At 42.7% G+C, this 11761-nt stretch overlaps 1 long non-coding RNA gene across 1 annotated transcript in view; it reads left to right on the top strand.

Moving 5' to 3' along the window:
* The first annotated feature begins 63 nt into the window (after window positions 1-63).
* LOC132343064 (uncharacterized) overlaps window positions 64-11761 on the top strand; it is a 28883-nt gene continuing 17185 nt past the window's right edge. Inside the window, exons 1-2 of the long non-coding RNA XR_009491742.1 lie at window positions 64-406; window positions 2573-2683. This is a non-coding gene — a long non-coding RNA (uncharacterized lncRNA). The remainder of the gene's footprint in view (window positions 407-2572; window positions 2684-11761) is intronic.

The following is an 11761-nucleotide window of genomic DNA, read 5'->3' as shown; positions in this document are numbered from 1 at the left end:
GAGGCTGGAAAGAAGGCGCATAGGGCGGAGCTAGCTCGGGCGTGGAATTTTCCAGGGCACGCGCCCTCCGCCAAGTGTGAAAGGCGCGAACGCGCACGTACGCATTCGGGAGGGAGCGAGGGTGGAGTCGGGTTGCTCTTGCGCAGTCAGATGGAGTTGGGGGTAGGGTGGAAGCACGGTTGTCACGCGCCGGGCGGAGAGCGTGGAGCCGCAACTGCGCCTGCGCACCAGGGTTTCTGGCGGCCAGGAGCTACTGCGTTCCAGGTTTGGGACGGAGCTGCACCTTTTTTCCATTCCGTAAAGAACGAAAAGGTGTTTCCCTTCTGAGACAAGTGTTTTCTTCAGTGCCTACTTGGATCTTAGGAAGGACGAAAATGTCTAGCTTCTGGGTGTATATCCCCATATGGTGGGTAACCTTAGCCAGAGCTCTAATTTTCCCAGTCTATACTGTGAGAAGAATATCCTATCGAATTAAGGAGATTAATGACAACTATGTTTATTGAAGCAAAAGACACGTGGACTGACAAAAGCATTTGTTTGCCATTTGGGGACAGAGGCACAGGTTTTATTAACAAAAAATGGCTTATACTTAGAAATAATTTAACAGATGCCAGGCAATTTTCCGAGTAATTTTATATATTTTAACTCAATCCTCATCACAAACAAGAGTAATATTCTTGTATATAACAATAAGATGTGCCGCCTTGAAAATAAGTACATAATTTATTTAAGATCACACGGCTGATAATCGGCAGAACTGGGATTCAAATTCAAACAGTCTGACCCCAGAACCCATGCACTGACTACTGTACTGTATTTCTGAACATTAAGTGGTTAAAGGATTCATGTTGTTGGGATCATCCTGGAAAATCCAGTACTGTAATCATAGGTGAATAATAAGCACTTTTCATACTTACCCTTTAGGTTTTTATCTCATTCTGCCAATTAATGTTTATTGAACACTTACCTATGGTATTTTGCAATGAGTTGGGATCTATGAGCTGTACAATAGAATTGCTACAAAGGTCCAAGTAAAATACTAACAACTGTCAAAGGAAAGGGAGATTACTTTTGGATTTGGGGATCTGATGTCTTAAATCTTGACTTTTTGACTATACTGTGTGTACACACACACATTTTTTGGCTTCACCGCAGCTTGTGGGATCTTAGTTCCCCAACCAGGGATTGAGCTCGTGCTGTCTGCAGTGGAAACACAGCCTTAACCACTGGACTGCCAGGAAAGTACCTATATAGTCTTCAAGGCTAAGAATATTCTTATAAGTCTTAACCATTGCCTTGAACCTATAGCATGACACATTAATAGTGACATGAAATTAGGTGTTATATGTATATGCTAAAGAATATATTAAGCATTTAAGTGAGATATATATAAAAATAGTTATTTCTTAACAAAGTCCTATCTACTCTATGCTCCCCAAAATAGAACATGAATTGGTTTTAACTGCTTTTCCTGAAAGTGAGGAAACCCCACTCCATGATGAGTGGTTATTAATGCAGAACATTGATACAGTCTTTCTGGAATTATCTGCTTCACTGTAGAGTCTTATGTTTGTCTCACATGGTAGCCAACACGTCCTAGATCGTCTCCGCCTTCCCTCTGGTCAGTTTCTCAGGGAACACAAACTTGTTCATATCAACCTGGATGAAATAATAAGGGGAGTCAATTGCTTTTAATTCATTTTGAGATCAGTTGTAAGTGGGTTTTATAGCTGCTCTTTGGAAAATTCATTTTATCTTCCTGTCTCATTAACTGCATGGAAAATTGGGAGCTGTCTACCTGGGGATGTTAACATGAAAAGGGTACTTCTTAATTCCACAAACATAGAAGTTCACACTTCAGAAAAATCAAGATAAGAACAAGAAAAGGAAACTCATTTTGTAATTAGAGGAAGGAATAAGGTGGTTAGGGGCTCAGCCTTGCAAAGAAACAGTCTTGCACATAGTAGACACTCAAATATTTATTCATTAAGTGGATCATGGGAAAAAAATAAGTGAATCAGTAGAATGCCAGATAAACTGTCATGAGGCAGAGGGCAAAGCTGATTTCTGTGTTTCCCCAAATATAGGGAGTTCCTGGGATCACTCATTGTCTTATTCTAAATGGATCCAAAGAGGATGGGATATCCCATAAGCAGTGGGACATACACTGTGCTTGCATTCCCCACCCTGCCCAACACACCACCACAGTGGCAGATGATGTCAAAGATTGGAACTTCTGAAATTCTGCCTGGTAGACCTACATTCTGGGCTTCCCTACTGTCTCAGTGGGTAAAGAATCTGCTTGCCAATGCAGGAGACATGGGTTTGATCCTCGGGTCAGGAAGATTCCCTGGAGAAGGAAATGGCAACCCACTCTAGTATCCTTGGCCAGGAAAATCCCATGGACAGAGAAGCCCTACAGTCTGCAGTTCACAGAGTCACAAAAAGAGTCAGACACGACTTAGCAACTAAACACTAACCTACTTTCCAGGAGAAGCACTGTTGATTTGAACAAGGAAAATACTTCTGGAGGATTGGAAGAATCTGATTACAATATGTTTATTGATTACAGTAAACAATATGACACTTGGATTGAAGTGAGCAGTAGGCTTGCCATGTGTTTATACTGTACTTCCCTCCCTTGGATGAGAACATGAAGAGCAAAGGGAGTGAACTGTCCAAGGTAAGGTGACATAAACCGTGACTTCTAACTTTCTAAGAAATGGTCTCAACCGATCTTTAGCTAACGTTAGCAGAGTTTTTACGTCACTTGGAGAGTTGACAAAGCTCTTATGTAATGGTGCCTGACTGTACATCTTAGTTCCACCTCTTTTCCTCATTATAGAAAAGGAGTAATTAAGTGCCTAACTCATAGAATTGTTACTAACTTAGTAAATGAGTTAATACATGTCCCGCTCTGGTTAGTTAGGGTAACTGCTTCCAAGCCCCATCATAGCCGTGGAAGGGATAGATGGAGCCTAGCAGAGTTGCTAAGAGTCGGACACGACTGGGCGACTTCACTTTCACTTTTCACTTTCATGCATTGGAGAAGGAAATGGCAACCCACTCCCTTGTTCTTGCCTGGAGAATCCCAGGGACAGGGGAGCCTGGTGGGCTGCCGTCTGTGGGGTTGCACAGAGTCGGACACGACTAAAGTGACTCAGCAGCAGCAGCAGCAGGGTCCTGGTAAGTGGAACTGCCCCTTGTGCTGACACAGATAATATCAGTGGTCCCAGATTCCACCCCAGTACAGTGTCCCTAAAGCAAAAGAGCCCATAACCTGGGTATGAATTGGAGATCCTCAGGAAGCCTTATTTGTGTTAGGTCTCTTTTGTTAGGGAAAAGCGAAGAGCTTATGTTAAAGCTAAAACCATCAAAATGTAGATTGTTTCCATACCCCAAGGTGATTCCTTATTTCTGTGCTGCATGACTTTCTTCTCCTCGCTATTCTGTCTCATCCATCCTTCCATTCATCCCTGAAGCTGAAGACAAAGGCTTTCTCCTTTATCTTTTTCTGCCTGCCTCAGACTCTTTATTTCTAAAGGTATGTTTAGGAAGAGATACTGCTCGTCCTGGCTCAGCCAGAAAAGAAGCCCATGCATCCTGCTGTTCAAGTGAGGTCTCAAGTTAATCCCTCCCCTCTTCTTGCTCCACTTTCACCCCAGCTGGCTAAATCAAGCGATAATCCTGAAAGGGAATTTCAGGCTATTTGTGACTTCCCCTCTCCGCTCCCTACCCGCCACGTTCAGGGAGGAGAGAGCAAAGCCCCTGGATCAGAGTAATCTGTTTCTAACCCACTTCCATTCCCAGGGATTACCTCTGCAGGAGGAGAGAGACAGAAATAAATCTGCATCTTGGCACTGGGAACTTGCGGAAGAAGCTCCAGCAGTGCCTGCAGAGTGTGGGCATGAGGTTCAGGAGCCCGGGCGCTTGTTCTCATAGTCTGGGTTCCCAACAAACAGAAAGTGTGATATAATGGAAAGAATTCTGGCTTGGGAGGCAGGAAACATGGGTTCTAGTCTCACCATTCCTGACATTGACTTCCTTGTGGCCTTGGGAGTCACTTCATATCGCTGATCACTAATTTTCCCCATTAAAAAAAATAGCACTCCAGAGTCCTAAAAACCTACAGTCCCTACTGATGTGTGGTGGTGGTTTAGTTGCTAAGTCATGTCCAACTCTTGCGACCCCATAGACTGTAGCCCACTCCATGGGATTTCTCAGGCAAGAATACTAGAGTGTTCTGCCATTTCCTTCTCCAGGAGATCTTCCCTACCCAGGGATCAAACTCAGTCTCCTGAACTGGAGGTGGATTCTTTACTGACAGAGAGCCACCAGGGTTGAGCTCCTATTAATAATGCATAAAGGCCTGACAAAGACTCCCTTTAAGGACCCTTGTGAACCAATTGCTCAACACACCTTCCCTCTGGTCTTTGTTCTTTCCTTTACCCTCTATGGGCCCTGACGTATGAACATGTATCTTCTACCTGGCAATTCTTTGGGGATGCTCTCCAGTTCCAGCTCTTCGGGGTGGAAGCTGTGTGAATGCAGGAAACTTCCACTAGAGGGTACCAAGGTTTCACTGGCATCTCTGATCACAAAGAGGCCTATGCAAACCCAACAGTTACAGGGTTTTTTTAGTACTTACATTCAGAGATTAAGAGATCTCCATTCATTATTCCTTACCTGGTCTGCTTCTTACTGCTCCTGGAAGGCTTAAGAAGTCTCCACTCTTGACATTATTTTGATTTAACTTGACATCAAATCAAAGGCAGCTTGGTATAGTGGAATTCAACTGGCTGGGTCCACTACTTTGGAATTCTATGGGCACATTATTTAACTTTTCTGAGGCCCAATGTACCCATCTGTGAAATGGGGATAATAAAATTTACTATTTTAAATAAGAAAATTTACCGTGTAGGGCTGTTGTGAACACTAAAATCCTATATGAAAACTTGTGACTGGTACACAGTAGGTACATAAAATTGTGTCTTAACTAGTGTAGAGTCCTCAGAATTGCCACAAACAGGGAATGGTGTTGAGGAAAGAAAGGTGAATTTTTGGAAGCCGAGTATACCTCCAAACAAGAAATGTAACTTTTTGCCATTTTGCTCTTGAGTCTTAGAAGTTTCCGGGCTTGTGCTTCTTGGTCCTGCCCAGCCTCCGCCCTCGTTCCTATTCTATTCTCTGTGTCAGCCCAGCCATGGCACTCTTCTGCCTTTTTCTCATCTTGATTTCCTTGGAGGTGAGTTTATTTTCTACTTCCTCCTCACTTCCTTGACAAAAAGTCCTTTGTATTTTGCCCTGCGTTTTCTGAAGAGCCACCTCTCCACCTGGTTCTGTTCTTCCCTTCTCATCTCTCCTATAGACATTTCTGGGGTGGAATGTACCATCTGTTTCTGAGACTGAGCAGAAGTTTGGGAAAGAGGGAGGGCGAGCATGTCAGGGCTTGCGTGTCAGCAGACACGTTACAGCTGCAGGGCAAACCAGGGTGAAACCGCAAGCCAGAGGCCCCAGGGCAGGCAGCGGTAAGGCCCGCCCCTCAGCTCCTCTCTCATCTCTCTCTCACCCCAGAGGTTTCCTGGCAGGAGTGGGAGAGGTTGGTATCGAGTCCTTGAGCCCTGACTCATTCCCTGACCTAGTTGGGTGTTACCCAGTTATCTCCCAAACCTTTCTCCAAAGGCCTTTACAACACAACAGTGTCATCCCAGAAAACAGAAGAAGCAAGCACACCACCTATGAACTCCATGCCCATCTGAGGATCCCAACAACAAATAAGTTTGCCGTTCTCATGGCTTTATATACCACCCAGGAGGTTACACTGGTTATAAAGTAAACAAAATCATCTCACCCTGAGAAATCAGCTATTTTTGCTTTACAGAAATAATCATGTTTAACTTTTTCCAGAGAGAATAAAATTATGATTTTATTTTTCTTGGGCAGGGGAAGGGGCTGGGGTAAGGGTGGATGAGGTGAACGAGGACTGGAACACTGAGCCAGGAAGTGACTGGCTGTTATCACAAAATGAGTCAGGATTCTATATAGGGACTAACTCAGGTCTCCTAACCCCACCCCAAATTCCATTCTCTTTGCCTCAGTCTAGTTACTTTTGGACTTTTGTAATGTTCCAGGTTTTCTGGACCCTCACAGAAGTTCTTAAAATCTCCAAGATTCCTGAGAGCTTAATAGGAGCTTCTAGACTTCTTACATGTCCCTCTCACTGTTTGTCCTGTGGAAATGTGAGTTGTATGTCTGTTTCCTCCTCAACAGACTGTTGAAAACACGTCAGAGTTATTTAAGATTCAAAGAGCGATGTAGTAAGTTATCTGTGTGAGCTGAGATCTTGGAGACAGGAGATTCCATTTTTAAATCATTCGTTGGTGTTCACCTATTACTGTCCTTCTGTGCCACCGTGCTAGCGGATGCTGACGATTATTTCCTTACCTCCCCTTTACGCAAAGGTCCCAGTCACTCCCTCACTAGGGTCATGCTTCCTGAAGACAGGAGCTGGTTTCCAAGAAAGCAGATTTTCGCTTTATCCTTTGGCAGAGAGAATGGAGTCATTGCACACAGGCCAGAACATTCTTTCTGCCAGAGCTTCCCATCTGGAAGAAAAGAGAAAAAGAGTTTCAGAGTTTCCATAAGGTCTGCCTAAAAAAGGGGAGGAAGGCATAGTGAGCCCTCGGGAGGGAAGATGAAAGCTACAGGGCTGGAACCCCAAGTTCCATTGTCTGCAAAGAATATCAGATTCTGCAGGCCTGAAACCCTGACCTGGCAGCTCCTACCTTCCCCTTCCTCCTCACCCTTAGCCAGGATTTATTCTGTTCCCTATTCCTTTAACTTTTCACGTGTATTTATCTGTCTTGCCTATCCCATCTCAGAATTTTCCCTCTATTCTTTGTTCTTTATGTACTTCCCTTCCAGTTTTGTGCTCTCCCTATGGGTGACTCTAAAATACTCCTAGACTACTTCTTAATGCATCTCACAAAAATAAGATTGAAGCATTAGAAGGAACTTTCTCACAACCTGTGATGTATGGAAGGACTGCAGTGGGTCCAGAGAGCCTCTGAAATTGAATGCTAATTTAATGCATATATGCATCTTTCTGGAAGAAGGCCCAGAGCTCCAATCAAGTTCTTAGATCTTCCATTCAGATCCCTGCCTCTTGACCCTGTAGTTCAGTGTGTTTCAGTGTAAAGCTGAGAACCCAAGTTAATTTTGGAAACTAGAATAATTCTATTTTTTAAAATGAAAAAAAATTAGAAAATATCAATGTGTATCACATGTAGTAAGGACACTAGTTTTGATTAATGTGATACAAAATGTATTTGTATGATAATTTGTTATTTTTATATATAAAATCAAAACATCTAATCTCATTCATTTCATGAATATTTATTGAGTTACCATAGATGTTGCTCTGGTCACTGGGACTATGGAAAATGAAAAGAGACATTTCTGGTCCACAAGCGGCTTGCATTTAGTAGGAAAGAAGTACACAAAAACATTGCAAAAGAATATTAAGTCCCACTGCAGAAGGTGCAGGGTATAAAAGAGAGTATGGGACTTCCCTGGTGGCACAGTGGCTAGGAATCCACCTGCCAATGCAGAGGCCCTGGGTTGATTCCTGGTCGAGGAAGATTCCATGTGTCTCGAGCAAATAAGAGCCCATATGTCACAACTACTGAAGCCCACGCACCTAGAGCATGTACCCCACAACAAGAGAAGCCACCAGAGTGAGAAGCCTGTGCACCACAACGAAGAGTTGCCCCTCTCACTACAACTAAAGAAAGCCTGAGTGCAGCAGCAAAGACCCAGCGTGACCAAAAATAAATAAGAGTATGACACATTATTTAGAGTTCAGGTGGGGCCATGCTCGGGTAGTGTGTGGAGAGATGAGTAAGAATTTGCAGGATACATAGCAAGAAGATGTGCAATTCGAAGCATGGGGATTGACACGCACCAAGACACAGCAGTGTAAGACAACACAAGGATGGCCTGGGCTGCTGTCAGAGTGGTCTGGTGTGTTGTCCCTGTACTGTGGAGAGGTTGGATTCTTAGGCGAGATCATGGACAGTCTCCCACTAAATACAGAAATGCTTAATATTCCTAACAGACTGCTCTGCCTGGGCTCTTTCAATGAGATAGAACTGAGAATTTTGTGAAGCAGCTCATTGTATTCTTGAGCATCTGATTGTGACAAATTCCTTCCTATACTGATGTAATTGCTTCCCTTGTTCAACCATTGATTCTCATTTACCTTCCGCAGCATAGCAAAAGGAGTTGACATTGCCTTCTATTAGGTTGAACCAAATGAAGTTGCGTTTTTATAAATCAAGATAGTAGGATGGTTGGCGATTTCATGTTGTTAGCCTGTGCTTGAAAAAAGCCAGTTATTTGAGGACAGTTATTATTTATCTACCTTGCTCTTCTCTTCCCAATATCTAATATCTTTAAACTCCATCAAATTCTTCCTTACTTGGGAAGTTACTAGATCCTTTTTCAACCTGATCTCTCCCTGGACATACACTGGTTCATCAGTGTCTTTTTTTTTTTTTTTAATATTCATTCATTCATTTATTTTGACTGTGCCAGGTCTTAGTTGCGGCACACGGGGTCTTTGATCTTCGTTGTGGCATGCAGGATCTTGAGTTGTGGTATTTGAACTCTTACTTGTGGCATGTGGGATCTAGTTCCCCAACTAGGAGCTGAACCTGGGCCCCCTACATTAGGAGCACAGAGTCTTAGCCACTAGACCAAAAGAGGGAAGTCCCCATCAATAGCTTTTTAAACATGAGGTACCCAGAACCGGTCAGATCTGGGTAAAATATCTTTTAATTAAAGCACAGATCTCTTTTTATCCGACATTGTGTCTTTTCATGAAACTGTGACTACATTTGGTTTGGTGAATCCTAAATCTTTCATATAAAATGCTGTCAAGGCAGCCCCACTCCTTCCTATACAATTGATTTTTCTTGGCTGCACCACCCAGCATGCAGGATCTTAGTTCCTTTATCAGGGATAAAACCCATGCCCCCTGCAGTGGAAGCTCAGAGTCTTACCCATTGGACAGCCAGGGAAGTCCCCTACATCTGGGGTTTTATTTTATCCTTGTCAAGTTTCATTTGCTTGATTTTGGCATTTTGTTCTAATCTGTCAAGATGAGTTTATTTTAAAACATTTTTAACTGAAGGATAGTTGATTTGCAAGGTTTCAGGTGTACAGCAATTCAGTTATACATATATTTCTTTTCCATTATAGGTTATTACAAGATACTGAGTACAGCTCTCTGTGCAGGTCCTTGTTCTTCCCTATTTTACATATAGTACTTTGTATCTGTTCATTTATCCCTCCCCACCTTTTGCCTTTGCTAACCATGAATTTGTCTTCTGTATCTGTGAGTCTATTTCTGTGTCGTAAATCAGTTCACTTGTATCATTTCTTTTCAGATTCATATATAAGTAGTATCATAGGATACTTGTCAGTCTAAGATCATTTTAAATCTCGCTTCTAACTGCTGAACCTGCCCCCCACAACTAGACAGTCCGTGCACCACCACGAAAGATCCCACATGATGAAAGGAAGATCCTGCATGACACAACTAAGGCCCCATGCAGCCAAATAAATAAATATTTATATAAATAAATAAATCTGCTTCTATCATCCATTCTATTATCTTTCCCAGCTAGATCACTATCTAAGCTACTGATTTTAAAAATATCTAATACACCAGTGATTCCTTCATGGATCACAGCCTTGTCCTGGTGAAGGGACTTGTGTAACTCAAGCTATGAGCCATGCCGTGCAGGGCCCCTAACACTGATGGATCATAGTGGAGAGTTCTGACAAAATGTGGTCCACTGGAGGAGGGAATGGCAAAACACTCTAGTATTCTTGCCGTGAGACCCCGTGAACAGTATGAAAATGCAAAAAGATACGACACGGGACTATGAGTCAGCAGGTGTCCACTGTGCTACTGGGGAAGAGCAGGGGGCAATTACGAATAGCTCCAGAAAGAATGAAGCATCTGGGCCAAAGCAGAAATGACACTCAGTTGTGGATGTGTCTGGTGGTGAAAGTAAAGTCTGATGCTATAACAAACAATATTGCATAGGAACCTGGAATGTTAGGTCCATGAATCAAGGTAAATTGGACGTGGTCAAGCAGGAGATGATAAGAGTGCACATTGACATCTTAGGAATCAGTGAACTAAAGTGGATGGGAATGGGTGAATTGAATTCAGATGACCATTATATCTACTGCTGTGGGCAAGAATGCCTTAGAAGAAATGGAGTAGCCCTCATAGTCAACAAAAAAGTCCAAATTCAGTACTTGGGTGCAATCTCAAAAATGATAGAATGTTCTTGGTTCGTTTTTGAGGCAAAGTGTTCAACATCACAGTAATTCAAGTCCATGCCCCAACCATTGATGCCAGTGAAGCTGAAGTAGACCACTTCTGTGAAGACCAACATGATTTCTAGAACTAACACCAAAAAAAGATGTCCTCTTCATCATAAGGGATTGGAATGCAAAAGTAGGAAGTCAAGACATACCTGGACTAACAGGCAAGCTTGATGGTTCAAGGGCTTACCTGATGGCTCTGATAGTAAAGAATCTGCCTGCAATGCAGGAGACCTGGGCTTGATCCCTAGGTTGGAAAGATCCCTTGCAGAAGGGTATGGCTACCTACTCCAGTATTCTTGCCTGGAGAATTCCATGAATTGGACACGACTGAATGACTAACACTATCACTTTTTACTTTCATTTTTTTGGCCTTGGAGTACAAAAAGAAGCAGAACAAAGGCTAACAAAGTTTTGCCAAGAGAACACACTGGTCATAGCAAACACTGTTTTCCAAAAACACAAGAGATGACTCTACCCATGGACATCACCAAATGGTCAATAGCAAAATCAGATTGATTATGTTTTTTGCAGCCAAAGATGGAGAAGCTCTATACAGTCAGTGAAAATAAGACCTGGAGCCAGCCGTGGCTCTGATCATGAGTTCCTTACTGTGAAATTCAGGCTTAAACTGAGGAAAGTAGGGAAAACTGCTAGGTCATTCAGGTATGACCTAAATTGAATCCTATATGATTATACAGTGGAGGTGATGAATACATTCAAGGGATAGATCTGACAGAGTGCCTGAAGAACTATGGACAGAAGTTCATAACACTATACAGGAAACAGTGACCAAAACCATCCCAAAGAAAAAGAAATTCAAGAAGGCAGAGAGGTTGTCCGAGGAGGCTTTACAAATGGCTGAGGAAAGAAGAGAAGTAAAAAGGGAGAAAAGAAAAGATAATACCCAACTGAATGCAGAGTTTGAGAATAGCAAGGAGAGATAAGAAGGCCTTCTTAAATGAACAATGCAAAGAAAAAGAAGAAAACAGTAGAATGAGAAAGACTAGGTATCTCTTCAAGAAAATTGGAACATTAAGGGAACATTTCATGCAAGTATGGGCACAATAAAGGACAGAAACAGTAGGGACCTAACAGAGGCAGAAGAGATTAAGAAGAGGTGGCAAGAATACACAGAAGAACCATACAAAAAAGGTCTTAATGATCAGGATAACCACGATGGTGTGGTCACTCACCTGGAGCCATGCATCCTGGAATGTGAAGTCAAGTGGGCCTTAGGAAGCATTACTACAAACAAAGCTAGTGGAGGTGATATAATTCCAGCTGAGCTATTTCACATCCTAAAAGATGATGCTATTCAAGTGCTGCAGTCAATGTGTCAGCAAATTTGGAAAACTCA

This window comes from Bos taurus, chromosome 19 (assembly GCF_002263795.3).
Source record: "Bos taurus isolate L1 Dominette 01449 registration number 42190680 breed Hereford chromosome 19, ARS-UCD2.0, whole genome shotgun sequence".
Lineage (NCBI taxonomy): Eukaryota > Metazoa > Chordata > Mammalia > Artiodactyla > Bovidae > Bos > Bos taurus.
The sequence above is the reverse complement of the archived record's forward strand: the minus strand, read 5'-3'. Positions and strand labels throughout refer to the sequence as shown.